Below are 27,056 nucleotides of genomic sequence, written 5' to 3'. Positions count from 1 at the left end.
TGAAGCTGAAAATCAGAGAATACAAATTCACACTAAATCCAAACCATTTAAAGCGTTTAGCTACATCTGTTATTTTTCCTCAGCATTCTGTCCAGCTAGACCCTGACCATGTGGTGCTCAATCTAAACAGCCCAATGACTCACATCCGTCAAACCACACTCCTTCTGTGCCAAAAGACTATCAAGCAGTTGGAGGGAATGTGGTTTCTTTCTTAATATTACATTTTTTAGACGGGTAAAAAGCACTGCTTTCCCATCCAGCTTTAAATCGCGTAAACACTGGGAGTGTTTTGCAGCAACGGTTGAACCGGAGACTATAAAAAGTAAATGATATTTGTTGATAACCACTGGTGATGGTGGGCAGGAACCACGATAAACTTTCAGGCGAGCAACGAGTTGGTTGACATATGACCTGCTAGTAAGAGCAGGGGTGTCAAACACAGAGCCAGGGAGCCAGAATCAGCCTTGCAAAGATTCAGCTGTGCACTGGACAGTTTTAGAAAATGTGAAGCAATCTGTAGATTTTGGACTTTTAAATGTGTTTTCATATGTTTTACAGCTTTTCTTAAAGAAACATCTCACTCAGTATTGAACTAACAAATGAAGAATTAAATGACAGATTTTTTTGAAAGAATATCAACAATAACAATAAATAAATAAATAAAAATACATATGTGAATTACCTTTTTGTTTTATAATTACCAGACAATCTGGGCAATGTTTCCCAGAACATTTATTTCACGCTTTCATTCATGCTCATCATACAGAATAATACTGGTGGCCACCAGTGCCTCACAAAGTAGATGCGCCTATGGTATCAATTTGAAAATCCTAGGTGACTTCCTTAAATGATCTCATTCACAAGATTTTCAGAAAACGTATCCTTTGACCTTTGACCTTGACCTCAAGGTTGAGGTCTCAGGTTTTTACAGATACACCTACAGTATAAAATTTGAAATTTGTACATCGCCTCGTTCTTGTGTTGTCAAATTTACAAACTTGGGTGTTCTTGCTGCCCGCCCGGCCAGCAGGGTGACGTCAGCCTTTTACAGCTGAGAGGTGAAAATGTACTGTTCTTTTTCTTATACTGAGATAGCTCAGGAATTTAATGGGTAGTTAAACATTTTTACACCAACAAAAAAGAAGAGTTTCATTGGTCCAGGCCAATCAGTGTGGTCTGTATGGAGCATCGATGCACAACGAGTGAATTGCTTCCAGTGTGGATCTTCTTGTAATCTAATTAATCTAATTTCCATATATATGAGCAAAAATTAGGTCAAATAGTGAAAAGTCAACAAAATCACTTTTTATTGTTAATACGTTTGTGTCATGGAGTGGATCTCGGAGCTGCTGTTATGCACGCACTAAAAATCATATCTATCACCCTTCTAGGCTCAGCCAGTTTCCTAGACTGCTACCAGTCAGCCAGAGGACCTCAGGCTTGCTAGCCTCTGGCATGCCAGGCATACCATCAGAACATTTTTCTGCCTGTCACTTGGTTAATAAGTGATTGGACACTCACTGTTCTGTCCACTTGCGTTCAAATGAAATATAATAAACGTAGTCAAAGACGAAAGCTGTCCTGTTAACATGGACATTAAACTGAAGTCTCTTCGAGGACCGTTAAATGCCATTACATTCCTGAGTGTGTAACTACACGCATACAAGTTCACAGGCTGCTGTGACAATGATGCATATTCATACACTAAAACCTAAAGGCCAAAGCACTTGAAGCAACAAACACACTGGCATTTGAAAATAAAATATAAGCTACAAGTATTTAATTATGACAAATTAATATTTTCAGCTATGGTCTGGAAGATAAGGAGACTAAGGAGAAAAAGAGGCTTACTTTTGTGAGAGTTTTGTGATATTTACAGCCTCTAAGACACAGAGTCAACCTAAGTGCAAGTTTGTGTGTGTTTCTGTGGCAATTCTATTTTTGCTATTCTTTTCTTCAGGGTTGGACACCTGCCTCAGGCCTATACGGTGCATTTGGCAGCATTAGATATGTCTTACACTATTACTGTAGCGTGAGTGGAAGCTAACCCACAATAAAAAGATTTACTAAAAAAAAAGAAGGGCTTTATGGTGTGTGTAAAATCTGTTATCCAGCTATTTGCTGTTTTTTATTTACTTTCCTTGTTGTAAGGAAGATAAACAGATGTGGGCATCTTCGCAGACATGAGTGACAGCCCCCTCCTGCAGTCTGCTCCAGGCTTCAGTCCTGTTCTTTTTTTTTTTTTCGCCGGGCCAGATGGGATGCTCAACTTACACACAATCCACAAACACACACAGAAGCATACACAAACACAGACATCCAAGTACCAGATGTGGTCCTCCACTCCCTCGCATCAGACCTCCAGAGGTCATGGTCAATTGTGGCTCAGAAAAGAGGAAAACAAACAAACAAGTAAGAAATGCCACACTCAAGACACACGCGCTAAAATAATATCTACTGCTCTGTTGATCATCCACCATGTTTTTACCGTTTTCAGCTAACCATCTCTGCCTGCAGTGGTAGTTTAAAACGTTAAGCCAGACACGGTCACGTGTCACGTCTCAGGAAAGGCTCAAAGAATGCTATGCTAATGGGCCTGCTTACTGACAGGGTGGGACACGAGGCAAAAGACAGTTTGATCACAGATGGAGGAAGCAGTTACATAAGGTGGGAAGACACTAGTAGAAAAAGAGTGAGAAAAACAAAGTGTGAGAGAGAAGCACTGAGGATGATGACATAATTATAGTTGATTTCAAATGATAAAGGTGTAAAGAGAAACATGGGACTGAGATGGTGAACATACAGTACTGCAACCCCCTCTGTTAGAGCTGGCTGCAGCTGGCAATATCATAATATGCAGTCTGTGTGTGTGTCTGTGTGACACAAAGAGGAAAAAAATGAGCTCTTAGTAGGATGATCTGGACAGGAGTGTTTTAATAAAGCTTCGCACATAGCTTGACATTCTGACATCCTGCAGCGACATGTTGATGATGCCAAAGCTCTCGCTGCATCCGGTTGATGTGGCCTTAATCTCGTCTTCTCCCATCCCTCTAGTGTCTGTTTTCCATTTGCATGCATTGGTCTTTATTCGAAGACAACCTTAAAGCAGAAACCAAAGCACAGCCACACAATCCTCTTGCCAAATGTGTTTGTTGATTATATTTGCAGAAGAGCTTTAATGCAGTTCAATCTGGTGCAAAGTAAAATATTAGCTGGGCACTCCTGATAAGTTTATGGTGCAAGCCGGCTCTTCATTACTTAAATAAGCTTCCCAGAAGTGACATGTTGATAATGCTAAAGTTAGCACTGCGTGGCAGCTGTTGGAGCTTAATATAAATCCTTTTTTTCCCCCTTCTAGTGGATTAATAGTGCATGGCATCTTAAAAAGGTTTATGCAGTTAGATTCTCAGACTAGAGGCTGCCTCTATGTTCATGTTTAGGAAGAATGAGACAGCATTTTTTTTCTTCCACAGAAGTGAACTGTTTCAGATCCAGACTTGGAAAATGCATCGCTGCTTCTGCTGTCTTGTTCAAGGCATCTGTCTATGGATTCAGAATCATTCCTATATAAAATGCCAGGCTTATATACCGCCATTTAATGTTCCAATAAAAGGACCCAGGAAGGACTTTCCCCCCTGCCTCAGAAAGCCATCGAACTGTCAAAGCTGAAATGCAGCAATAAGAGAGTTGAAAAATGAGACTGTGTTTTAATTGTAAGACCTTGAAAAACCTTAGAAAAACATATTCTTGATGACTTTATCATCTACTGCAAGACCAATTAATTCAACAACAAAAAAGAAATCTTCTGTGTTATTTCCACAGCTCTATGTCTTTGTCTAGTTCACACACACACACACACACACACGCACGCACGCACGCACGCACGCACACACGCACACACACACACACACACACACACACACACACACACACACACACACACACACACACACACAAACCCACAGAGTTACTTATTATAATGCAGGGTCCAAAACCAGAACAGCATCACAAAAGTACTGACCATGACTGGCTGGCTCTCTCTTCTCTATTAACCACTTACTCATAAATTATTTTGTCTTATCTTTTCAAGTTACCTACAACTAACCCACCTTATTAAGAGGTTATTTTACAAGTATTACTTCTATTTGTAGTTTTCACAAGAGCCCTCCAAGGTTCTGACACATCTTCTCATTTAATGCTTTTACTACATATATTTTTTATTACTTTCTACATTGTAGATAATACTGAAGACATCAAATAGATGAAGCAAGATATATGGAAATATGTAGCAAAGAGAAAAAAGATGTTTATATTTTAGATTCCTGAAACTAGACACCCTTTGCTTTGTTGACAGTGCTGCAAACCCTCGGCCTTCTATCAATGAGCTTCATGATGTAGTCACCCAAATGGTTTTCACTTCACAGGTGTGCCTTTTTGGGGCTCATTTTTGCAATTTCTTGCCTTCTTGATGGGGTTGGGACCATCAGTTGTGTTGTGCAGGTTGGTACACAGCTGACAGCCCTATTTGACAACTGTTAGAATTCATATTATGGCAAGAACCAATCAGCTAAGTAACGACAGTCCATCATTACTTTAAGAACTGAAGAACTGAATTGCAAGACTGTTGGAAAACCATTTCAGGCGACTACCTCATGAAGCTCATTGAGAGCATGCCAAGAATGTGCAAAACAGTAATGAAAGCAAAGGGTGGCGATTTGGAAGAATCTAAAATATAAAACATGTTTTGAGTTATTTCACACTTTTTTGTTCACTACATAATTCCATATGTGTTCATTTATAGTTTTGATGCCTTCAGTGAAAGAAAAAAGCCCACTGCTGCCACTTGTGCAATTAAACAACAACAACAAAAAATGTCAGATATCATCTGCTGTTACTTTTGCAATAGGCAAGTTGGCAAAAATGGGTAAAGTAACTTCTCATAAAAGCCTTTGATCAAGATGAGAAAATGGAGACAAGTGGATAAACAAAGGCATGAATTTTGACATGAGTGGTTAGTAAAAGTCTTCTTGGGTGATATATAATAAAGACATCCAGATGAATAGTGTAAATTGTATTGGGTGTATGGTGGATGACGCTTGTAATACAAAATTTGAGTCTCCATTAAAGTCAGACAATGACAGCTTGCAGGACTTCCTGAAAAGCAGCTCGTCTTCTCACAATATTTTGGCATCAACGAGTTGAGAGAAGGAATTGAAAAGCTAATCCAATGTGAAATATTAGTAACACGTTACTTTTAATCAGTGCAGTCCTTCAATATTTCTCGTGAAGAAAAATGGACTGCTTATCGTGCTGCAGGGTTATGATCTTGATCTTCTGCCTTTAGTCTGATCTATATGCCCCATTTTTAAGGTTACCACACCCATGTGAAATCTTAGTCCAAATATAAATCCGCTAAACGCATTGCAGATAGTTGTAGATGTTGAAACAAAGATACACTTTATAACAAGATCCACAAATAAGGCACAAATACCCTGTACTTACGCACATTTTGCTGCCAACAAGTCAGGTTTTTGCAGGAAACAATGAAACAAGTACACTTGGAATATGCAGGAAAAGTACAGGGTACTTACAGTGTACTTGTTTCATTCTTTCCTGCAATGGCCCTTATTCGCCATTGCGAATAAGGGCCATTGCCCTTATTCGCGAATAAGGGCTGTTTTGTAAAGTTTTACCAGAGATATTTTTTAGCAAAATATTTCTTGCTAATATTTCTAGCTGGTAATTCTAAATTGCCCACAGGTATGAATGTGAGTGTGAATAGTTGTCTGTCTCTCTGTGTTAGCCCTGCAGCAGATTGGTGACTTGCCCAGGGTGTACCCCGCCTCTCGGCCTATGGTAGCAAGGAAAGGTAACCCTGATAAAGATAAATGGAAGCGAATGGGTGGATGGATGGATATTTATAGCTACGACAATGGTGACTGTCACAGATTTATTTAAAAAAAAATAACTTTACTAACTGTCTGAAATAGATTTGACTCAAATAGGTTTCAGTGAAGACATCTACTAATTCAGTTTGATCAACGTACAAGGACCGCTGTCACTTTCTGGCATGAATACGCTTCTTTGTGGAGAAAACAGTCCCTGTTTCGCCCCTAACTGTCAAAAATCACACAGTACAAGAAAGCTGTCAATCATCTACAAGGGGATGATAAATGACAAAAATAAAATGCAAGTTATAATTCAATAGTTGTGGTAGGGACATATCAAGCCTCATGTCTGGAGAGCACCACAGCAACAAGAAATATGCTCAGGGTCAAAGTAGTAAGAGCAGAAAGAGTCTGACACTTCAACCAAACTAATACAAGGAAGCTGCCCAGTGCTTTTTTTCTGGAAGCTCCACAGGGGCATTTGGGACCGCATGTATTTGCATATTCACACTCCTGCTGTTTAGGATACCAAAACACCTCCTCCATCTGACTTCTAACATCCTAATCTCACATTCTCAATGGCTTTCTAATGACCACTCCTTCTGCAAATATCTTAAGCTCACCACCACACTGTTAATTGTTGCCTATATCCACGATGTCCCTATGTTCACTTCTCCAGGATGAGAGTGATACATGTACTGCACGGTCTCCATCTCTCCATTACTATACAGAACAAACTCCACTGCATGCATAGCCCATCTCTCATAGTTAATAAGAAGAAAAGCCTCTCTGAAAGGCTGTGGAGGTGAGGAGCCTACTGTTAAATGTTTTTGTAGTGAGCTGCTCTCCAGCAGAGCAGTAAAGCTTTGTCACTACAAAAACCACACTGTGAGTTTCCAGTGACATACAACACAGAACAAAAGAATGGGAAATGATGCACATCTGCTGCTGAAGATATATGTAAATGTAGAGATAAATATAGAGACAAATACTATGGCTAACTGACTCGTTTAGTAAAAATGTATTTAACAAAATGTCATTTTACCCATTCGTGTCACTTGAGGTGACTCTTAATCTTAGGTATGAAAGTATCAAGAACACATACTTTAATATGCTCCACTGATTTGAATAATTAAATCAACATCCACAAAAAAGGATTTAAAAAGGTAACAGTGGAAGGAGTGATGGCTTTTGCCAGGGAAAGAAGTTCACAGATGTGACCTAGTAAATACTGTATCTGCTTTATACAGCAGCAGTGCATCATCATCATTATTATTATAATTTCATTCAGTTTATTCGATTGGATTCAATTTTATTTATACAGCACCAAATCACCACATCCATTATTATGAAGTATATTTGATTAAATAAGTGGCTGTAGAGCAAACACACTATCAGCATTCAGACTGTTTGTCTATAAGCTCTCACTGTGCAATTCTGGGTGCAAAATCTCTTGGAAAAATGAAGGCTTGACTTCTGCAACCAAAAACAGGAAGAGGATAACGCTTTTCTTTAACCTGGTGACAGGTTACCAACTAGTACCTGTCACCAGTTTAAAGTCATGGATAGTAGAAAATTCAGAATCACAATGGAAAAAGAGCCCTGTTGTGAAAGCAGACAAGAAAGGTGAAGAGGGAGAAACCAAAAGTAAAACAGGAGTGAACCGTTGATGGCACCCACTGAATGGAGTGCTTCAGGACTTCTAGTGGTTCAAAAGCGACATTCAGTTGGTGTTATTTCCACTACATCAGGATGTACTGAAAGCTGGCACCTCAGAAAATGGATAAAAACACTTTCATTGAGGTTTCTCGAGGATAGGATCCGCTGTGAATGTGATGCAATAAATCTTTTGGTTAGAATTTATGCATTTTACCACACTGGTGAGAATAAAAGAACCAAAGAGCAAAGAGAAAATGGAGTTCATCGTAAGCCCATGACTGAACAACGATGGACAGAAACAGCCTTTGGAAACCACAGGAATATTTTAAATCAGTTGTGTATGACACTCAAATATATTAGAAGCAGTCATAGTTTACTCTCAAAAGCACAGTGTTTGTCTATCATCATTGCATATTTTTAAAAAAGATAAAAGCCTAATTAATGCCAGCCAAGCAAGCATTAAGTCAAACACCTCATAAGTGGTGCTTATTCAGTAGTGTGTATAAACCTCTATAAAAGTTTCTGTGATTTCAGCTAAAAATTAAATTAAACATAAAAAAATAGGCCTGTACCGTGCTGTACAACTAAAGCTGCCACTTTTCATTGAGTGATGCACGCATGCAGTGTTATTGTCACTGATAGCAGGATTACTGATCACTACATTGTGAAAGGGTCTGTGTGTTATCTTTGTATTCAACTCAAGTCAGAAGGGGACTTGAGTAGAATGCTAATGCCTTGCTCCCACAAAGCACAGCACCAGAAACTGGAGGCATTTTATTTGGCAGTACACAGGCGCTACAGTACACAAAGGGCCTTTTAGATTGGATTTAGAAGTAAAACGCCACAGTCAGACTAGGGAAAACAGAGGTTGGAGACTGGGGCGCAACCGGAATTACTTCACATCCTGTTACCTTTGAAGATGAGGACCAGGTCTGCGACCACTCGCAGTCAGTTGGAATCTTCAAAGCATCTTTGGTGCATCGAGACGGCGATTAAACAACAACAACAAGAAGCAACCTTGCTTTTATATACAACCAGAGTTGGGTATCTGGTTGCAAAGAAATGTGTGACTCTTATAAAGAGTTATGTCAGGAAGGGCATCCATCACCAAATGAATCGTGCGGGTCATAAAAAAATCTGGTTTCCATACTAGATCCATGAGGGCCTGGGTTAACAACAACTGCTTCGTGGATGTATTGAAGGAGGACATGCAGAGGGTTGGTGTGACAGGGGAGGATGCCAGAGAGAAGGTGAGATGAGGGTCAATGATCTGCTGTTGGGACGCCTAAAGAAGACTCTTTGCTGGAGGGGTGGAGAGTAGCATTTAGGAGACTGTTTTTTCCTCTCCTAACTGGTTTCATTTTCATGTCTTAACTTTACTTTCACTCATTAGGTACGGTCTACACACTATGCCATAACCCAATTTTTCCTAGATGATCAATATCATTTTTAGTGGTTTAATACACAGTACAGAAATGCCATGTCATCATGCAGTGATATCATATTAGTAGATTTAGACAATATTTGATCCTAATAATACTGTAATGCAAAGCAATGTAAGGTGAAATAAAATAATCAAGAATATTGACCCATATCCTGCTCTATCCAGATAATAAAATATAGCTGATGTCAAACCAATCAGCTTATCAAGTGGGTTTCCACCTGGCAGCATTTTAATCAGAATATAGTTCAGGGCAGTGAAGCTGATGCTGCCAGCTGGGTGGTTTCAATGCATCTGTGACCTAGCCTGACACAAAGGTGATAAACAGGGTCAAATTTTAAGCATCATGTTGTCATCCTCAATTCACATCAGAGTGATTCGTTGTTGTTTTTTTTTCTCTCAGAACACTATTTGATATCAAATTGGGAAAAAAGGAGAAAAACCATCCTTGTCTGCTCATCTCCTCATCCAGCGATCCCTACCAAATGAGCAGCTCACTGAGGTTCAGTCTATTAATCTTGTCAAATGGATTCAGAGAGCAAGGATATTATAGACAGACATGAGCTCAGGACAGGGGACCAGATGGCTTTGCAAAATGGAGAGAACAATAAAAAGAGGAAAGAGGAGAGAAACTGAGTGCAAAAAGCACCCCATAAAAGTGCCGAATGGGAAGGGATAAGATTTTTCAGGAGTGAGACATCATGGAGAGACATTCACATGGGTGAAGGAGTCAGTGAAAATGACAGGCTATGGCTCCTGCTGTCACTGGCTCTCAGATGTTAAGTCATAGTGCTTTCCTTGACAACTTGCTGTCATTACATGCGGCAGAAATACAGCTCCCTGTTGAATTATGCATGGGTGGGGGTAAGATAAAGACTAAGTCAGGTATCAAGACAAAAGCGGCAACACATGTATGTGAGAAAAAAAAAAAACCCACACAGGGAATCACAGAAGGACAGATGACCTCAGCTCTGTTACTTTATTGATACATTGCTGCGGTCATCTTTTAGGCAAAAGAAGGCCCTTGATGTGACACACAGTCCAAGCTTAAACTTCAATGTAAAATATAACCTGTCTTCCATGACTGCACTCCTCAGTGGTGATAAAAATAACAGGCAGAGCAGCCATACGGTGGGATAATCTACAAAAGTCTCCAAGTGTGGCAGATAAGACAGAGCTTATAAATAAATTACTTGGGTGAAAAAATTACCTTGAGATGAGAACTTTATCTGGGACTTTGATATTAATTCCATATAGAATGAGGATGTAAGAATATAAAGGATCTGATGTAATTTACAGGATCAGGTGATGCACCTGAAATGCATGTTTCATTTCACACCACAGTGATTAAAAACCTATTAATAACTTGTATTATAAACCTATTATTTGCATTAAGTATTGTTTAATAATCTGTAGATACACAGTTGCCCTACATTAGGTCCTCATAGTAATCATCTGGACATTTCAGAGACCTTTTCTCAGTTACATGCTAACAATAGTAAATGTTTCTTTAATATATTAAAACAATGTTAATAGAGGCTCGGCATGTCTATTTAAATATACTTTCTTTCTTCAAATGTTAACTGAAATGAGATCACACATGAGAAACTGAAGCATCCATCACTGTCACAGTAATTAGGTTACATCATTCATATCATAGAGGTTTTTAAGGGAACCATTAATTGGAAGTGAGGTTATTAAAATAGAACTCGTGGGTTAATAATAGGCACATTTACCCAGATATTAATTTCTCATCTCACAAAATAACCAAATGAGAATAATGAGTAAAAAGAATAGCAGAATAAAATTTGTATTTTGTCTCTTCATTTCATAACACATCACCTGAAAAACAAGAGTCTACCATTGCTATTAAACGTATTTCTATTTTTGGTGATTTCCATGTTTTAGGCAGAGCTATCTGTGAGATATAAAAGCTGGTGGTGGTTCATGATGGCAAACAGTGAAACAGACACAACTATATCTAGTGAAAGGGTAATCAGGGGTAGGCACAAGCTAGTGATTCGTGCAGGAGTCGTCAAAGAAGTAGTCCAGAGTAAAAGAGACTCTCTGTGCTGCCCAGACGTTTTTCACCAAAGGCGTGTTTTTACTGAGACATTAGCAAAGGGGAAAGAGACAGACTGAAGTTTACAACATATATGTACTTTCATTAATTGTATCATGACCGCTTAGGTTTGACAATACTGCATGCAGGCAATGGCAGGTCAGCTAATCATCAGGAGTGGTTTATTAACATTGTGTCAAAAAAAAAAATAATCTATTCAAACCCCCACATAGGTTGATTTTGGGAAGAAAAGTTAAAAATAAGAAAGAAGACACTGAGAGAGGGAGGGAGAGAGGCAGAGAGACAGAAATGAAAAGGCAGAAGCTTTAAAAGCTTTGGGAAGGATTTGTATCCAATAAGCCATGGTGAGGATTAAACCATGTTAATGCAACACAACACATGCCTACACAAACTGGACACAGTGCACACAGCACTCTCTCTCAACACACACATACACACACGAGGAGACTAAATCTATTATATTAATATAAATTTTATAATAAAAAAATGATGCAAACATCTAATGACTCACTGTACAGGGATAGTTCCCAGTGATTATTAAAACAAGTGAAGCTGTGCCTTTTATCGCGTCAGCAATACTTCTGTTCGTTTGGCCAAAGTAGATTCAGCATTCTAAAAACAGGTTGTATGAAATCACCTTGCGTGAGGCGATGTACTGCAACTCCATTAAAGCCAATCCATTGCCTCTATGCAAATTAATGGAACAAAGTGTTCTCATGAGACACAAAATCCCCTGCAGGACTGCAGCCTTGGCTTAGGGCTCCTGTATACAGCTGAGAGGCACATAATTTTCTCCACCATTATCTACAATGCTGTGTAATTAGTTTAAGTTTAGAACAACAAAAGAAATATATTAGAAGATCTTAGAGTGGGCGGAAGATATTCCTGGCCACACAGTAGAATACAGTGTCTGTTTTGTCTTGAATAAGAAAGTTGTAAAGGTTGTCAGCGTGTCAGTTGCTTCTGACAGATTAGTACAGTGCTTAATAAAAACAGAAATTGAAACCAAGTGTGATCAAAGTAATTGATTGCAGGCTGAAAGCAGGCCGTCTTTTATGCAGTGAGGCCCAGTTTCAAGATGTGAAGAAACCAACTAAACATGCCATAATCCCTATTTCAACATGGATGCTCTACAGTGTGTTTCCCTGAAAAATGAACACAAAGAAAATCTGAGCATGTTTACTGTGCACTCAGTTCAGTTTAACAGGGCAAATATTTGATGGAGTTACATACAGTTGCTTCTCCTGGATAATCGCAAACACCTCTGCCCTTTTTGTTTTACATAAACAATCCTGAATAAATGCATTCACTTTATCTTTGCAGACAGGATCCACACGATTAACATATGCATTTATGACAATAACCATTTGAATTCCAAATGTGTGAGTGTTCGATTGTTCACTGTCACCAATTACAATCACATAATGGACAAAAGAAAATATTGCATGTACTGATTTTATGTATCTAATTAGCACTAATATGAAATGCAGTATTATATATGATGGTGCTTCTTACAGCCGTTGATTAACACAATATTAACAGCAAACAAAAGTGCAGCGTATAATGTTTGTGTGATTAATAAACGGCAATGCTGGATCAAATCCTAAGAGGGTACTAAATGGTGAGTAGAGAGGCACTTTACATGTCCTACTATGTTAATGAAAACAGGGGAATTATGTAAATTATTGAGACAAAGCACATCTGTTAACTAAGAAGAGGCTGATTTTTGTCAAGTCAAATATAACAGGCATATCTTGTTTTTCTCTCTGCTAACGCACATTGTTCGTGTGCTTTAAATCCATTTAAGAATGTGAGGTGAGTCATTCTAGTTTAAAATGTGCGAGGGCATCATTAGAAAGTGTGTGTTGGAAAAATGCTGACATTTTATTGCGTTTTATTGAGTTTTGTCTTATGTTCGCCAACACGACCAAACAGCGATCTGCAAAAGCCTGCATTTTTGATGGTACAGAGAAGAATTACTGCCTTTGGAATTGACAGCATTAGTGTTGAAAGGTTTTAGAGCAATATGCTCCCAACCAGAGGATGTTTTTTCAGGTAAGATCTTGCACATTTCATCAAGACAATGCTAAAGCGCATACTGCATCTATTACAACAGCATGGCATGCCTGCAAGCAGCACCTTTCGTCAACTAAAAACATTTGGAGCATCACGAAATGAAAAATACAGCAAAGAAGGCCCCGGATTGTTAATCTGCTAAAATCCTATATCGGACTTGAATAGGACAACATTTCTCTCCTAAATTTCCAGCAACTAAACACCTTAGTTCCCAGATGTTTGCAGACTTTTGTTAAATACAGAGAAGATGCTACACCGTGGTAAACATAGCCCTGTCCCAACTTTGCTCTTTGCATGCGTTGCTCTCATCAAATTTAAAATGAGCAAACATTTATCTTCAAATTAAACATTTTCTCAGTTTAAACATTTGATTTTCTATTGTGAATAAAATATGAACGTGTGAGATTTGAGACTCTCGCCCTATGGCAGCTGAGATAGGCTTCAGCCCCCCCCCCACGACACTGAATTAGACAAACAGAATGAATGGATTGATGGATGGATGGAGATATACAAATTATTGCAGTCTTGTTTACATTTTACACAGCTTCTCAACTCTTCTGGTATCGGGGTTGTATGATTCCTCCCTTCAGTGTACTTTTCTTAGGCAACATTGATTCAGTGCAGTCAGTACAATACAGGGGGCAGTATTTGTTCAAACATTTATCAAAGGTCTTTTTGTTTGTAAGACTGCAAAAGAGTTAGGCTTTTAAACTTGTCACCTTTGATGTTTCAGCATGCCCCGATGAATGGGCCACTGTTGTGTGTGTTTGTGTTGCAACTCCGTGAAGCAAAAGAAAAAAGAAATCACTAATGCAGGAACTGCAGGAAGGGTATTGATTTGTCTCTTTGAGTACAAAAACTAAGGAGCTACATTTAATGACGCTGCAAAGTTAGCAAAATACACATTCACAGGGCATTCAAGCACATTTTCTTATTCTCTTTTGGAACTTTCAAAAGAAAAAAAAAACATTATCTATCTGCTTTCTTTCACATTTTAACTGACTATGAAATCCAGCATCATTCTTAATCTCTCTATGTATCTTATCATACACGAATTCTTCCTTTGCTAGCGGAACAAAGACGTTCAGGTACCTCCCCATGGTTGTTTGGTGGTTTTCTCCTATAGATAGCACTGCAGAAGAGATTTGTGCTCAGACTGAAATTAATCCAGTGTGAAATCATCAGTCCAGTCAGTGCTGTACCTCAGGGAAGCCCTGCAAGAGCGAGGGTAGCCATGATGCTGTGCACCACAGCTACGTTCCATCAATGCTTGCTGCTCGCGGGCAACACTGTACAAGCATCTAAATGACAAAACATGTCTGTTCATGTTCATCCAACACTAGCACACTTACTGTACTCGTGTTACATTCAAATGATTTAAAATCAAATACAATGACATTTCTATTCTGATCGGGTTTTAGCCTCAGCAACCACACACCCTCTGAGATTTATTATTCTCAGCAAAGGACAACAAGTTCTGCCTCCCACAGCCTTCAGGATCTATGAGTCTAGGCAAGGTCAAGGCGTGCTGTCTTTATGGAGCTCTTTATGAGCCAGTTCTCCTGGTGGTTAAGCGGCTTTCATGTATCCAACAACAGCAACCAGCCAGCGAACATCACATTAGTACTGCACTTATACTGTTCCTGGCAATAAGATGCTAAAATAGGCAACAGATGAAGACAGAATATGAAAATGGTGATGGGGTGGAGGGAAAAAGAAAAGTAGATCTACTGTACCTCACTGGGGCAGCCAAAGAGCTTGTTTTTGAGGTCAGTGAAGAGCTGGCTCATAGAGGAAGAAGTCCTGTAAAAATAAAGATGCCTCATCAACTTCAGGGATTATAACAAACTGTGTCATTTTAATTTATAGTATGATGAAAATGAAGTTACGAGCCAAGCCCTCTAAGACTCTGTCAGACTTTCGCTAGACAGCTTAACTTTGACTTGCAGAAGTGAGCATTATTATTGCCCTTTCTTCATGTTTTTCATTGTCTTCAATATTGCTTATTGTGTTTCATTCATTTGGAAATTCAATAAGTCTTTGAAGATAAGAAAACATCACATCTTAAGAGATAAAATATTTTAATTAAAAACCCAAGATTAGATTAGGAAAATGCTTCTGGAGGCAATAAATCTGCAGGAACTAGAACAGGAGAAATATTTTTCTGCTTATGCAATATGCCTTCACCAAATTGCTCACTAAAATTATAAAGCAGTAATTTGACTATGTACATCAATTACAAGAAGCTCTTTTTCTTTTTTTAAATTCCTGCAACAGAAAATGCTTTAAACAATTCAGTTTTACTCAGTGCTGCGACAGTCATACAGAAATTTAAAAGCCAAATATTTTTTAAAAAGGCACTAAATATAGACTGCTGTGTCACTCTAGCTTTACTTTTCTTTTTTTCTTCTGAAAGATAGGTTGAAGTTGTCAAAAAATGTGAGACATCTTTCAAAACAGTTTGTTACTTGAGCACATCAGGAGAGAATAAAGAATTTCTCACTCTTTGTTAGTATTTGCGAACATTTAGGCAAATGACTAGGCATAATTATAATAATGTGTATGCATCTGCTACCAAAGCAGAGTCAAAAATGTTTTTGACATTTTCACAGTCCATCTAATTGTCAAAATCTGCCACGCTCACGGCTGTAAGCCACAAGTCCAAGTATTGTCAAATGTATTTAGAGAGCTTGAGTGCAATAAAGAAACAACTGTGAACATGGAGGGACTTCCTCAGATAAACATTTTACAGAGGAAACAGCAGTGTCACGGAAGAGGAATAAGGATATGTGGTGGCCCAGCGAGGAAAAGATAACAAAATACAGGAAGATGCAGTGGATGTAAGCTCTTTTCTGATTCCCGAGGGGGAATATTTGGTGTGAGTTCAGTGACAATTTGTGAAAGTGGAGTGACGGAGTGTTCCCTGATCTGGTGGACTGGCTCTTTTAGGGACATTCACACAGGAAGTGATTCACTCATGCTTTGTTGCTTTATTGGAGACCGTCTGCTTTAGGAAATGCAACCTGAGAGCTGAGAACTGTAACTGCTGCAATAAATCTGCCAAATTATCTGAAGGAAAACTGTAAAAAAATGATAAATAAATAAATAAAAAAATCACCGACTACATCTATATCAGCCCGGTGTTGTGCAAAACAGACGACTGTTTCAAGTGACAAAGTGGAATATATAACTGATAATTTTCTGAGGAGGACTGAAGTGTTTCAGCTGGGTCTGCTACACTGTAGAGGACGCCCTCTATTATTTAAGACCTATTACTAGTCAATTCTGTAGTCCTTTCAGACCTCATTACATCCAGGCATTAAGTTACTGTTCTTGCTAAAACAGCTGCAAGGTCTTCAAAATCAGACACTGGATGTGACTGCTGGCACAATCACAGTTCTGTACGTGACTATGACTTTGATGCAATACAGCCTAAATGCTAGAGAAAATGAATAAAGATTGTACAAAAGAAAGGAGAAGGAGAATTACAGCGATGCTATAGTTCATCACTACAGAAGACTGTCAGACAAGCGTTCTTGTAATTTCTTTAAATAGCGTTCAGGAATAATTCTCCTGGTTTCTTAAAAGATATTAAAGAGCTCTCCTTTGGACCTAACACGATGCCACACTGCTTTAATGATGCTGAGGTCCGAGCTCAAGGGAGTCCAGTGCATGACTTATAATTTTCCATTCTGTTTTTTTTTTGTCTTGCAATACTTTTACTGCATTGGCTGTGAGTTTAGGATCAAGGTGTTTCCAATTAGTTGCCTTCTAGTATTTTATGGTGGATCGCAGTCAAAATCTGAAAGCACTTTTCTGTGTTTATAATTCCATCAATTTCGACAAGATCCCCAACACCACTGGCTGAAACCCAGCATCAAACATGACACAGCCTCCATCATGTTCTAGAGACGGCTGCAGATACTCAGTGGTATCTCTCTCTCCTGACCTTCTCCTAACATACTCTTGATATTATGAACTACACTGTGAACTTAATTTTTTGTCAAAAAAGTCCTACATGTTGTAACATAACTACTACACACCAAAAGCTGCTTAAAGACATAAAAGCATTATGAAAATTTGCAGAATCGTCTGGGTCTCAACTAGCGTAAACCACCTTTCCAATGAAGATGATGAATTGGAGAGACGGCTTGCCATAAAACCATCTTGTGAGTTAGTGGATTAGTTTGCGATCACTCTCTCTCATTCATTCATCTTAGATCTGATGAGCCAAATCTGAGATGATGCAGCAGCCCTGGTTATAGTAATCCATTACCAGCGTTCATTACACGCTGATTACCAGCCTGTGAAAGTCATTCTACGTGACTTTGTCAAGGTCTCCAAAGAACTGCTGATGAACTTCTTGGTAATGTCTGGAGTGATCTATGCACTACATCTATTACTACAACTATTACCAAGGGACTAATTAACACTGTATTCAGTAGTCTGGAAGCTGGTAAACTGTTCCCTAATTTAGAGACTCAAGAGTCTAAAACACTGGATCAGAGCACAGTATCTTTGATTTTTGTTGTTGTTTTATACGTTTAATTTTTGTTTCATTTTTTTACTGCAATAACTGGATTATAAGGAATTTCTGATAGTTCTTGTTTTGAATATGAACATAACCCAGCAGGTACTGGGAAAATAACAGAACCAAGACAATGGTATATGCACATTTTAGAATTTTAGAGTTTCAATAGTTCACGGTGGAATTAATCATCTGCTATTGAGACAATATAAAGTACATATCGTGTCTTTAGTATTTGATATTCGTTAAATGATTTGTTGTGTGTTGTTGGTGGAGGCCAAGAAAATACTGATGAACTATAGTAATGTATTAAGCTGTTAAATTTAGCAGTTTCTCTATCACATAAGCACAGCCAACCTTTAAGGACCAAATGACTGAAAAATAGACGCTCTTGCTATAAAAAAAGAATATCAGATTTAATAAATTTAATAAATAAATTTAATAAATTTAATAAAATCTTAGCGGTTCAAGGTAAGCTTGACTGCAACTCATATTACTTGAGTTTCTAATCAAGTATTTACTGCTGAAAGTTTAACTTCTTAGTATTTCAAAAATAAATCCTTACACTGGCTTTGTGAGATGCAAAAAATGTGAAGATTATATTGCACACCTGCAAAGGTTTTTTCTTTTTTTGTTGTTCTTACATTTAAGTTCCATGAAAGAGAATGACACGGCTCCTTAGTTGCACATTGTTTATTTTATTTGTCCCCACATCATGTGGCCATGATGAGCCACGGAGGTAGGGCTGATCAGTAACTTTAAGGCCAACACCTCAGGCCTAACCCTGAAATACTTCAAGCATAAATTAAGTCTGTTCCCTTGGGTTCATCTTTCATTAGCCACGGGTCATTTGCGCATTTCATGTGTGTTAATGTGCCACAGTAGGTTCCCTGTGACAAAATTTGCATGAGTGAATGAGTTCACCCCCCCCCCCCCCCCACACACACACACACACATAGAAATGTCAAATAATTCCAACTCCCTCCACATTTTTTCCTGAAGCATAACTGACAGCCTTCAAGCCGTAATCAACGTGTCTGTAGCATTCATGAAACTGTAATTAACCTTTTCACCATAATAATATTACAAACAGCATAAACAAGACAGAGAAGCATATCGTCTAGGGCCAAAAAACCTTCACACTTGGGGGCTTGCATGAGGGAAGTGTTTTTGACCACCAGATCTTTTTTTTCAAATCTTTTTCTACCAACATGCACATAAAGATGACTATGTTATGTTAACTTTGCCTCGAAAACAGCTAACAGCTGAAGCCAGATGCATAAAACCATGAGTAAACATGTATATATGACGTTCTATTACTATGTATATGATTTCACGAAGAAATATGTATGTCAAGAGCTCAGAGTGCTCATAATATGTCTAATATCTCATTCAGATTTGCATTTAGATTACACATCATTCCAGCCTCTAGTATATAATATAGTTAGTTGTATGCTGATATATTGTGTTGATTTTGGGAAATGACTGATCATTGCTCAAACGTATTATAAATGAGGTCAGTACCGCAGTGTTCATTCAAGTTGAAAAACAAAAGCTGCAAGAAAAAGAAACAATAATGTGATGGCTAATACATTGGCTTTACACTACTGCATATATTGAGGTCATTAATTCTGCCAATATAACATTGATCTTGGAGAGTGCACAAGGCTTTGATTTTTGCATTTTGAATTATGGTGCACTGCCAGCCTCTGGAGCTTTTAGGGTCACATGAGGAGGAAAAAAAAAACAATTTCAAGTGACTGAGCAGTGTTTAGTGACGAGTGCAGATCCTCACAGCAGAGTTTTGCTGCAGGGCTGGCTCGCCCGTGTACAAGCTAAACTCCTCATTGTAGTTCACGGTGTTCTGGTTTCTCGCAGCTTGAACTGCACAAACAGCAACAGTAAGTGCTAACCAGGAGGCCTGAATGCAGCAGAAACTCACTGAAGCAACATTATCCTGCTGAATTAACCCAGCTTTCCTGTGACACACTTTTGGCTTGGAGGCAGCATCTCTGAGCAAGATCTAAACATTTCACTGCAGGTCGCATAGCATGTCTGCTGCTCATCAGCCCCTGGTCTTTGTGATCACTCATTCATCTCTTCTGTCTCTTATTGTTCACCCACCAAACTTTTGTTTTGCCACTCTGTCTAATTGCTTTCTCATAAACCCTGCACACACATTGCTTTTTATATGTCAGATTTTCTTTCTCTTATCTTTTTTTGCATGGTGGGAGTTGATCATTCACAATCCTGCTTTGATCTGACTGGAGGAGCTGCTTTGCAAATAAACAATCAACACCCTCCCCTCCTCTCCTTAATCCTGCTCTTTTCATTTTCACTATCACATAACAAAAGGCGTAATGCCAGCAGAGAATACCCCACTGAGACACTGATGCCAAAAATTCTGTTTTCAAATACATAAACATGACATCATATTCCTGTCTCATTTGTTTCTGTCTGCAGTATATAGTAAACTGTACATACGTATGATATCTATCTATCTATCTATCTATCTGTTATACCTCTCTGACCTGTCTTCCCCATGTGATGTTTTTGTGTAATGTATGTGTGGTCGGAGGGTAAGATGGCGCCGCCATTGCGTGCAATAGGTCGGCAGCCTTAACATGAAATTTTCCCTAGTTCCCCTTGTGGGACTAATAAAGGTATATCTATCTATCTATCTTTGCATTTTACACAGCTTCCCAATTTTTTTTTAGAAATAGGTTTGTAGATAGAAAACACATGTACATCACCATCACCACCACCACCACTACTGGGCTCACTGTCACCCACACATGTTAAGATCACTATGATGCAAATTTTTCCACTAGGTGACTATGTGGTCATTACATCTGTTAGTCATGTAAGCAAAACATAGAGCATTTTTTTTAAATCAACCACACTCACTTTGCTCCATGGTTACATTAAATTACAGGGCAGAGTGCTCAGTTTGCTCTCATATTTTTCCTTTGTTCCGAACAGCAATGTTTGGCTATCCCTATTGTGATCAAATGTCACTTGCTGAAGCTCACTCCTGAGAGAATACTGCAAAAGGCTGCTTTGCTATGTGAGTGCTACTTTCTTGCTCTACTTCCTGCTCTACTTCTTGTCCCCTATAAGTAACCTTGCTGTGGCATACTTTCTTTAGCTAGTCCATCAATGCTGACAAATGTTGATGCTGTTGTAAGAGTTTTGCTTTATTATGTTTAAAACATTTTAAATGGTAAGATAACAAAAGGCAAGACACAATAGAAGATACAGCACCAACTAACCACCACTATGATTTTGATTGTAATATCTTATACGGGGATTACTGTGAAAACTCTTAGAGGCATTTACGGTTCTGAGACCATGAATGTTAACAAGCCTGGTGAACAGGATTTGTTCTTTTGGGTCCCCCTGAAGATGCAATTTCTGGTTTTGAGTGAAATATCTAGTCAACCACTGTCCTCACACACAGAGCAGCAAAACGTGGATCAAGCTTGCAGTTAGACAGCAATTAAACAAAATTCTGCAATGCGGCACCTTGCCTCAGGGTTTTGCAGAGGAGGGCGTGTTTCATTGTGCTTTATAATTTAACACATGAAACAATCAGAAAAATATGTCCCTCATTTTCACGGCCTTGTTCAAATTGACACCACTTACTTTTACCATTCACTCTGTGACCACTGGTACAATCGCTCTCTGTCTCACTACTCACTACAACTTCAAAGCTTTGCTGTGCCCTTAAGAAGACTAGCAGAATTACTAGCATGGGAGATGACTCTGATGTAGTTGTTTGAAGAAGTCGGGGTGAAATAGAAGTCGGGGATAGAGAGTTGGGATAGGGATAGGGATAGGGATGGCTAGGCTGGATAGGTAGAGCAGGCCATCTACTGATCAGAAACTTGGTGGTTTGATCCCCGGCTGCTCCAGTCTGCATAACAAATATCCTTGGGCAAGATACTAACCCCGAGTTTTTTTTTCTGATGCACCCATCGGAGTATGACTGTGTGTGACTGGTAGATAGAAACCATTTAAGTATAATGGGTGAATGGGTGTAAATGGATGAATGAGGCAGGTTGTATAAAGCACTTTGAGTACACCAGAATCAGAAAAGTAGTATAATCAGCCCACTTACCAAGTCATAGGATGCATAGGATCCATGCTGTCCTGTGAAAAACTAACTACATCATTACTGCTTGCATTGGAATTAAGAGGATAAGTAGCACCCAGCTACTGCTAATGAGATGCATTTGATTAACTGATCATAAGCAAAGCAGCCTTGAGCTTTTCAGCTAATTTGCTCCCAGTTTTTCCAGAAATGGATCTACCACCAAATTCACTCTGAGGTCAGACCATGCAATGCCTCAAAAAAACTAGAAAAAACCCAACCGTTAGATCTCAGACTCTACAGGCCTCAGCTAGTATGTTGGATGTCAAAGTTCATGACAGTACAATTAGAAAATATCTGAACAAGTATAGCTTTCTTGTAAGGCTTGTCAGGAGAAAGGGTCTTCTCTCTAAAAAGAACATGGCACCCGGCTAAGGCTCGCAAAGTTGACTCTGAACAAACCACAAAACTTCAGCAACAATGTGCTTCTGACAGATGAGGCTAGAGTGCAGATGTTTAGCACAGAAACATGTCAGCACAAACACTTCAAACTGACTGTCAAGTAAGGTGGTGGAGAGGTGGTTGGTCTCGTTTTGCAGCCCCAGGAGCTGGGCACCTTGCACTCTTCAAGTCGACCACAAACTTCTCTGTATACCTATGTACTCTAGAGGGAAATATGATCTGTACAACTGTTAATGCTTGGCCCAAACTGGGTCATGCAACAGGACAATGATCCTAAGCACAGCAAATCTACAAAAGAACCTCTCAAAAAGAAAGGAATCAAGGTGCTATCCAGGGTTATGGTTAGGATCAAAGTCCAAATGTCAACCTGATTGAAACGCTGTGTCGGCACCTTAAGTGAGCATCATAAATGAATGCCAGCAAATGAAATGAGGCAACAATCTAGAGTAGGGTAAAATTCCTCCGCAAGCATGTGAGAGATCGAGAAAGTCATACAGAATACAGGTTCTATAAGATATTGAACTGTGAAATGTACCCAAACGTGTTTTTTTGTACACAATCGCATACTGCCATGTGATGTACAATAGCTTATCCAGCCTAACCAGTGCAGTCAAATCACTGGTCATTGGAAATATTCACTCAGTATTAGATCAATGAGAACATCATATTGCCTAGAGAACTATAAATGACCATGATGACTGCTTGGAAAAATACACCTAAAAACAACTTCAGTGTATCAGCCATCATTGAGCTAAGAGTGTCTCTCATCTGATTGCCCATGGGACTCCTTGCTATGGTAACAACCCAACTAATGACCACCATTGTGGCAACAGCTGCAGTCGTAGCAACAGTTGGCTATTGCAGCTTTTTCACACAGAGACAAAAGGACGAGAGGGTGAGGAGGAGGAGAGGGCAGGAGGCTTTCTGTCATCCGCAGTCAGATGGGGCATGCATTAGTATCTGGTGAAGCTCCTCTCGATTCATCCTGTTTTTTAATCTCTTCATCTGTCTTTTATCTGTAGGTTACCTCATTTTCAAGAGATAACTGACCGCTTAATTCTCAGACAAATGGATTTTCAGTTCATAAATACAGAAATTGTTCCCATCATCCCCATTACAGTATTCCTCTCTTTCGTTCATTTCTTGCAGCAGCTTCTACCCAAAAAGAAAACAGAAATAATATGTGTTAAGCAGCTCCCTCGTCCATCAACCTAATGTCATTCACCCACCCTAGTGATTCTTCCATCCCCCTCTTTTTAGCATCCTTATTCATTTGTTCAAGTTGCACACTATAATTTTTGCATCATATCCCCTCACCTCTCAAATGGCTTCTGCCGCCTCATCCCTCACACTGTAATTTACCTTTCTTTATGAGTCTCCAGCTCTAACCTTCTCCCTGCCTCTGTCTCTCCATCAACACCTCCCCTTGGGCTGTGAGTGGCCCGTGTGAGCGAGAGTGCTGAGAGAGCCTGAAATATTGATGTCCCTAGGCGATGGCAACCTCCAGCAGTCTCTGCAGGGGGTACAGGCTGTGGCCACAGCCAGGTCGAGTCAAAGTGGGTTAACTTTAGCATGAGGAATGGCCCTGGCAGAAGGAGGCAAGGTGCAGTGAAACATGATGGAGTATGTGTGCGCATGAGAAAAACCATGTTATTCCAACTGCCAGCTGGCATCTTCACATGCATCTGGTAATTTGCTCCCAGGTAATCTGGAGCTTTATCCAAGAATGTGTGTGTAAGGAAAGAGTGAACTCATGAGTGGCTTTCCCCCCTTTTCCCCCCTTTTTTCCCTTATTCCTTGTGGACTAAGCACAGTTCTCCAGTCTGAGATTTGCTAACGAATCTATTTGTTTATGTGCCCTTCTCCCTTCCCTCTCTTCTCTTCTGTTGTTTTCCACCATCTTCTTCCATCTCCTTTGACATCTTTCTTCCCCAGTAAGAAACCCATCATCTTCCTCTCTCCTCATTTTCTTCTTGTTAGTCACAGACTTAAATTTAACAAAATATATTCTTTTCTATGTTTCCTAAAGATGCCGTCTGCCTTCTTTTCTTATTGACTTTTTCTCTCAAGTGAAGGTGACCTTGTCAAAGGAATCCATAAGAATTGCCATGGAGACGGCATCCAGCTGGATAATGCTTATGGAGAGAGAGGGGGGATGGGAGGGGTAACAGGAAAAGGCAGTATGAGAAAGCAACGGGGTGAAGGCAGATTCATTACAGATGTGTTTTCTCTGACTCCAGATTCACAGTCCCATCACTCAGGTTCAAATTACTATGATACTTGCACTCTCCATCTCTCTCATTCTCTGTCTCTCTGGATTTGTTACTTCATGATTTCTAGGGTAAGCATAGCTCTTGTCCTGCTTAATATGTATTTCATTTAAATCAGTTGCCAGGTTATATGTTTATTGTTTTAAACAGCCTTGAAAGACCCATAAGTCTAATTTCCACAATGAGATATAGCATTCTTGGACTGGGGCAAATGCCTTCATGGCCAAAGAATAAATCTTCTCTCCTTGTACTGAAGTTAGACCCCTTTTTCCAAAACACTTAGAGGAAGATAGCAAATAAGTGTGTGTCATATTAAACGATGACACACTGCTTACTTTGTCCAGCAGTAGTTTACTCAGCTGAATATGCCTGAAACTCTGTCACATGCTAATGTGCATCAACTGTAAACACTGATTTGAGCAGAGTAAATAAAAGTACTAGATTGGACCAAAAGTCATGCAGAAGACGAATAAATACATTCTCATTTGTCTCTATGTGGTTAGCACGCTCATATTTCTTGTTGTTTTAAACCTCTTAGTGGCAGAAATGCGGTTGGAAATTCAGTTGCAGACTTGATCAAAAATTGATAAGGTGAGAAAAACCGAAAGTGCAAATGCAGCTACGGTTTATATACCTATGCGCTTGTACACAGCAAGAGCTTCTCTCTTTGTACGAAAATGGGCTGATAAGCAATTAGTTTCTTGTCTTTAGCTGCTCAGATCCGTGTTATGATTTCACAATCCAGCTGTGGCACGTACATGAAAATCATTCAAAGATAAAAGGGTAAAAAACAAGAAACTGGTGTTGCCTTTCCAGTGTGACACGGTTATTCTCTATTTCACATACATAAAGAGGAGAAGCGGCTGAAACACTCAGTAGCATAAAGTCATTTGAATTCCAAAAAAGGAAAACATGCTTTTTCACTGACAAATTTTCTGCCCACTGGTTGTTTTGTATGTGAGATTCAATCAGGTCTGCAATGCGTCACTCACACAGACGTAGGCAGACATTCACAGCTGCCTGTCAATATTAGGGCCATCCTTTTTTCTAGGCATCGATTCTAAATCTAAATGTATATTTACAGGATATACTTAAGTAAATAAAAGAAACACGGTAGTGCTTGATCTATTACAGAGACTATGTTTGATATATGTGCTTATTTTGTGCAGTGCATAGCCTACATATGTGTGCTACATGAACAATTGCAGTATACATTACCATCAGAGGACCACAGTATCTACTGAACCCCAATCAAAGAAGGAGAAAAAAAGAGAACAGATGTTAAGACAAAAAAGCCACTAGCCAAATTCATTTTTAATAAACTATTTTAGAAAGAAACACTTGTGGCTGCCTCTTTCATTGACTCCCTCAGGTGCAGCAAGCTTACTTCAGACTGCAGCAGAAATCAGAGTGTTTAACTTTGAGCTAGACTGCATCAGTTTAATCTTGAGTCAAATAAACCCCAAATTGTACCACATATCGTTTCCCATAAGTAAGTCAGAAATGTAATCTATTGTTTATAATGTACCATTTCCATTTGTATTTGCAGCATGTATTACTGTTACTATTATTGGACTTATAGGACAGAACAAGCTCACTACAGGATGGATTCATCACTGTTCCATAAAGGTCATAAGGCAAACAAACAAGGTGCAACATTAACATTCATAGAACTTGAAACCACATTTTTAATGTAAATCTAATATTCACTCAACTCTTATTGAGACTCCCTTAGTCACTCAAAGAGGAATATGGATTTATAGTATAGGAAGTTTTGAGTTACTCATATGTTACTGAGTAAGCAGAGTAAAGTGTCTGTTTGCTGGTATTAGGAATTCAAACTTGCTTTTTTGCTAGCAGTGCTCATGAAAGACGTGAGAAAGAACCAAAAGATAAAAAAAGCCAAAAAAAAAGTCTTTTGGTTCCTAACTGTACTGAATTTTAACATTTAACATACTAACTAAGGCCTGCAGAGTCTGACGTGTAGCTCTTCAGCAGTTTCTCAGACGACTGCACTATCTGACTTTGGGGTGAAATTGCAGGGACAGCCACTCCTGGGAAAATTGCAGCATTGTGTTAATAAAAAATCTGAATGCTTCAGATTAGCAAACTGCCAAAACATCTGCTTTTATTAGAGGTGATCACACATGTTGACGATCAATTAATAAAATGTATTTGATTAACTGCACTTGGCTGATACTTAGCCTCTTAATTATTATAAAAGCAGTATGACTTTACTTAAGGTGTACTTTCACAGGACTGCATAGATTAGTGTACTAATGCAAAAGCAAAGTACAAAAACATAGAAAACCACAAGTGGAATAATTACTTAATGTGGGTTTGTGCATATGCATGTGTGCAAATCACAAAAGTACAGTGTGTATGAGCTTACCTCTGTATGTATGAGGTCATGCAAACCTATGTAATGGTTCGGCCTTGCCCAACACTGAATGAGAGCAGTGTGGCTACAACAAGCTGTGCACTCTAATAGCTATTTGTGGAGAAATAGATGGATGGCAGCACCTCTGTATCTCTGCCCCTTCATTGATAAAAAGC

The 27,056-nt window shown here is 39.1% G+C and overlaps 1 protein-coding gene across 7 annotated transcripts in view; it reads right to left on the bottom strand.

Moving 5' to 3' along the window:
- The window catches only part of dlgap4b (discs, large (Drosophila) homolog-associated protein 4b), a 113,784-nt gene that overhangs the window by 68,316 nt on the left and 18,412 nt on the right, over positions 1 to 27,056 (bottom strand). For all 7 annotated transcript variants that reach the window (XM_063474463.1, XM_063474468.1, XM_063474464.1 and 4 more), the window contains exon 2: positions 14,884 to 14,950. The gene's annotated coding sequence lies outside the window, so the exon portion shown is untranslated. The remainder of the gene's footprint in view (positions 1 to 14,883; positions 14,951 to 27,056) is intronic.

The sequence above is a fragment of the Pelmatolapia mariae genome, linkage group LG5 (genome assembly GCF_036321145.2).
Source record: "Pelmatolapia mariae isolate MD_Pm_ZW linkage group LG5, Pm_UMD_F_2, whole genome shotgun sequence".
NCBI lineage: Eukaryota > Metazoa > Chordata > Actinopteri > Cichliformes > Cichlidae > Pelmatolapia > Pelmatolapia mariae.
This window is presented reverse-complemented; position numbering and strand designations above follow the sequence as displayed.